Consider the following 5,620-nt stretch of genomic DNA (forward strand, 5'->3'; position numbering starts at 1 on the left):
TCAACCCTACATTAGAAACTTAGTTATGTGTGACGAAGAAAAATTGTTGACTTAAAGAAGTAAAAAAAACAACTAAAACCAAAGAATTACATATAATGCCACAATATCAAATCTAATATAAGTACCTTATGTAGCTGATTGTAGCTAAGATCGATCGGTTGCTGTCATACCCCGACCACGTAAAACATCAAATTGTGGCAGAAACGTCGGGGAGTGTTCTAACAGAATTATTGTTTCACAACCAAGGCATTCAAAGTTATATTTTATTTATCAAACATAAGTGTTACATTGTGTTAGAACAACTGAAACAAAGAGTACATAATGAAATTAAACTAGTTCTAGCTTCATTTTAAGTCTCTAAGGCACAGGTCCGTCCTAGTGTGTCACGAACATCCTATGCAACAGCTCCTGAAAACACATGTGAAAATAGGTACGTCAGCATAAAAATGCCTGTGGGATACATAGGTTTTATGAAAATAGGATTCATGACTTAGGTTTAAAGAAAATGTTTAATAAAATTAGTCATGAATCTTGTTAAATGTTTTCTTGTATAAATTATTTGAAAAGCGATAATAAAATCAGATGATAAGTATATGTAAAAGAATAATGTATGGTTAAATGAATAACCAAGTAAAATGAGTTTGTATAAATCAAGTTATTTGTAAAACAATGTTTAAGTGGAAATATGTTGTAAATGTAATATGTCTAAACTGAAATAATTTAAATAATGCTACAATATGTAATATCCTACAAGCACTTATATATAGGAAGTACCAGCGGCGTATCCACCATGCTTGTATTATATTACACATGCATCGTTACTTAAATCACTTAAACAAACCACCAATGTATAAAGTTCATGTTTAAACCAATTGTCAAATGTTCTTGTATAAACCATGTCAAATGTTAAAAGTCAAAATGTAGTCATGTAATGTATAACAAATGTTATGTATGATAAGCAAAATGTAATCACTTAAACCAAATGTAAAAATGTACAAAACAAAGTATTTTGAATATATCAAAAAGTTGTGCTTTGCAAAATAAATGCATGTTTTACTGATACAAACACTTATGCGGTAAGTTAAACGCAAACATTCAAGCCTTGAGACAGAAGGATAACCCTAAAGTAAAGGTTATCAAAAGAATGTTTTCGGATTCAGTCATTCCTCACATCCAAACAAACCTAGGATGTCAGGAATGGGATTTGTCAAGTCCTATGGTACCACTACTTACTATCGAGCGGCGTATGTCACACCCCTAAAATACCACAAGCGGAAACCCCCGCGAGGAGTGTGACGTACCAGGATCTAGCCACCAATCATATTGAACTCATAGGTATATTTGAATAAAACTTTCATTTATTAACATAAAGTATTACAACATTACAAATAAATTACAGTGTACAGCGGAAGCATATTTCATTCGTTAGGTGTTTATAAGCCATATGTAAAATCCATTAGTCTTGTGTTGCAATTCCACGTATCCCGACCCATGACCACTCCAGCCTCCCAGACAGCAAGTTCCAATAATATGCACCTAAAGACCTGCAAGGCATGTAACAACGAGTCAACAACAAAGTTGAGCGAGTTCACAGTTGGGTGTTCGTTTTAAGTTGTTTCCGAAAACATAGTTTGTTTTTAGATGGCTTACTTGCCATGGGGGTTACCCCATAGTTAAAAATATGATTACCAGTTCCTTCTTTGCCACACCATAACCAGTGTTTTTATTTCCCAGTCCATATCCATAATCAGTGGGGGCTTCCCCATGTGAACCACTAGACTGTTACCATATCGACAATTGACGAACAATAGTTGTGCCCCACGTCAATGTCTATCATCATTGACAGTTTGCCATGATCCATTAGTACATGCCCGTTCGAACGAAACGGTGTGAGGTTTGTCAAACCTAATAGCGCTATTAACTAATGACCCGCTCGCCATCGGGATCGGTGATTAAGTCAATATAAAATGAGGGACTTCATGATAGAGTTTTTGTCTAGTAAGTTGTAAGGTTGTTGTCCTACCCAAGGAGTACGAACGTACATATTCTACCCAAGGAGAATACGCAGGATTAATGTGACAACTGGCACAAAACTGGTAATTTTCGTACATTCTAATTATTATTAAATGACTGCAATTATGTGCTTTAATGTCAACATTATCTGATTTCATACTACACAAGTGAATTCATGCACGTTTTATACTACTAAATATTGCTTTATGCATTAACAAGAGCGTTGCGTCAGAAATACTAGTAAACTCACCGGTAAGACACACTGTGTCAACAATTCTGCAGAAAACAAAGTTAGACAATAAAATTGGAGCCTAGGTGTAGGTCCAATGACAAGAATACATTAAAACCCAACAGTACATACTAGGGTTTATATAGAGACCATCCGAAAGCTAAAATACGCACTAAAAAGCACCCGAAACGCACTTTAAGTGCAGAATTTTATCAAATTCAGCTATAATCAGCAATAAATCAGCTTTTAACACATGAATATCATGCAGAATTTACGTTTTATTATCCAGAATATTTCCCTTAGTGTCAGGAATTGAAAGTGTTACAAAAGCATACTTGAAAGACACTAAACGGTGCAATTTAGCACTTCAACGAACCGGTATCTAACCGAACAACCGGACATTACCCGGAACATAGAAATATTACTAGGATCATTGCTTTAATGTTTATGACCTAGTTATGGTCCCCGTACACCATAACACCAACTAAAATATCTAGTAACCAATATAACTAACTAGACACTTGAAATTCAACCTTAAACTAACTAAACAAGTTTTAACCTATGCTATTAAACCCACCCCCCCCCCCACACTAGTTGCGGCCCCATCATGTCCCCCACATGTGGATTTGTTATAATATTCTAATAGATCATGTTGCACCTTGGGTAACATAATATACAATGGATAACATGAGAAGATGGTTATAAAAACTAACCTAGGTGCCATAACCCTCATTACTTCACAACACTTCAACACACTTTTCTTCTCCCTCTCTTTTCTTGGCTTTGGCCGAACCCAAGAACCCCACCATCATCATCATTCGATCAAGTCTCCCCCATTCCATACATATACAAGGATGTTAGAAGGTGTGCAAAGGAGCTAGGAGCTTTCGGAAGTTCAAGAACCTTCTTCGTTTGCTATTAACCACCTCATTTCTTTCCTTGAACATCCCTAGCCTTGTGCTAGTGGTAAGAACTTTGATCTTGCTATTTTACTTCGATTCTAAGTGGTTAAAAGAAGAATCATAATGTTAATCATGAAGAACACTAATGAATCATAAGAAGTAAACTTGAACATAAGCTTTAAATATGAAGAAAACTTGATGTACATGAGTTGTTATGATTGTTGGTAGAAATGATGTAGATCACCATACAATCTTCCTAGATCATGATTAAAAACATAATCTAGCAAGATAAGGGATGAACATGTTAAAAATTATGAATCATCCACAAAAAGATCATGGACTTGAAAGAACACTATGTTTTCCTAAAAATAAAGATCAAATTAAGATGATAAACATGTAGATCTAAATATCCATGAGTGGGTTTTCAAAAGAACCAAGTTAAAAATACAAGTTTTACCTAATCTTAGTTCTTAAACAAATAAACCTTATTTTTGGTGGTTAATAAAGTAAAGATACACATGTGTAACAAGAAAAATACAAGAAGTAGTATTTTTAGAAAACATGAGCATAAGTTGTAAAGAATCATATTCTTTAAAAATGAAGTTTTTAAAGAAGCAATCACACTTTAAAGGGTAACAAGACTTACTAAATACCCTAGTAAGTTACTACACATTTTTATAAATTTTCAAGTTCATGAAATAGAGAAATTAGTGTATGTTGTTGATGATTGTTGTTGAAATTGATTGATGATGTTTTTTAAAAGAAAATAAACACATGTTTTGAAAACATGGGAAACCTCCAATTTTTAGGGGAAACTCTGTCAAAATTTTTATAAATTTTGACACTTAGACAAATATATAATTTTTGAGAAACTTATTCCCTAAAAATGTATACCAAGGTATTTACCAAGGTTTCCCTAATTTTTGAGTTAAGAAACGATGATTTCGTCAAGGTTAAAAATTTGACATTAAGTATGTATATTTTTTAGAAAAAATATATATATATCATTTGATCACCAAACTTTGTGATAAGTGTATGCAGTATGTATTATACGTGCTAGTGTATTAGGACTTGAAAATACACTAAATACTCATGAGAAGTAAAAACACAAAAATACACATACAACATACAAGATACATTATTTGGGTGCAAAACACAAGATACTTGTATTAATTTTTGAGAAAATAATATAAGTAAGATACATAGTTAAAAATATTAAATATTTTTATCACAACAATACATATACAAAAGATAGTGACTTGTGCTTGTACGATACAAGTCTAGTGACTAACGATAATAAAACACGTTTAGGTCACGACGCATTATAAGCAAATCCGGTGAAGTTTACGACGCAAGGAACGCAAAGTTGTGAGTTCATGCTCCCCCTTTTCTTTAACTGTTTTTGGTTTTATAACTTCGGGGGTGAAATACATGTTATAAATGTTACAATGTTTACAAATGGTATGATACAAAAACAAGAAGCACTCTTGGTGATAACTAGTACCAAGTATGATGCGTTTTGAGAAGTGATACAAGAAATGATACGAGAAATCCTGTGACGAATAGGGTACCATAAGCACCATTAATCGTGTACATACTTAGACCGCAGAACAAAAGGTTAGATCTAATGGGTTCAGGGCAGCCCCACTCTTGGTGACAACTAGTACCGAGTAGTGTTTTTGTGTCTCCGTCGTGAATCGACAACTAGAAAAATGCCTATGGTTTGGTGACTTCCTATGTCGTGTCACATGTTAAAGGCCTTGCAACCCATTAACAACTTAATACATACATGAATACTTGATTTATACATGAATACTTGTTTTACACAAAATACATACCATGTTTTTCATACAAAGTGTACAAATGTTCAATACAAAAACTGCATGAATTCACACCAACATTATGTTGACATTTTTCCAAAACTCACATGTATTTCAGGTAACTAAAGGTGGATGTGCGCGCGGTCTACTCATGCTTGTGGATGTCATCTGTGTTTATGTTTAAATAAAGTTGTAAACTTTTAAGACAATGTTTCATGCTATCTCGCGATGTAAATGCTAAACTTATGTTTTCAAATTATGAAATGTTTGGTATTTGAAGTTATTTTTATGAGCATGTAGTATGTTTACCTTTCGTATGCAATGAGAACCTTTCATGATCACACCTCGTGCTTCCGGCGCAGAAAGGGGTGTGACAGATTGGTATCAGAGCTGCGATTGTAGTGAACCAAGATTCCTTCTCGAGTCTAGTCTACAATCTCTATGATCCTATCACGAAAACAATTTTTCAAAAAGTTTTCATTGCATAAAACGTCCCGCGACATCCACGACCTGAAACAGTTTACAAGAGTCAAGAAATGACACTACGAGACTTAGGGTGCACTGGAGTAGCACTTGTCTTTGATTAACGAATTAGTTGCAATTATGTGTGGTATTTGATATATACATATAATAGAAGTAGAATGTCACACGTATAT

This window comes from Helianthus annuus, chromosome 16, assembly GCF_002127325.2.
Source record: "Helianthus annuus cultivar XRQ/B chromosome 16, HanXRQr2.0-SUNRISE, whole genome shotgun sequence".
Classification (NCBI taxonomy): Eukaryota; Viridiplantae; Streptophyta; class Magnoliopsida; order Asterales; family Asteraceae; genus Helianthus; species Helianthus annuus.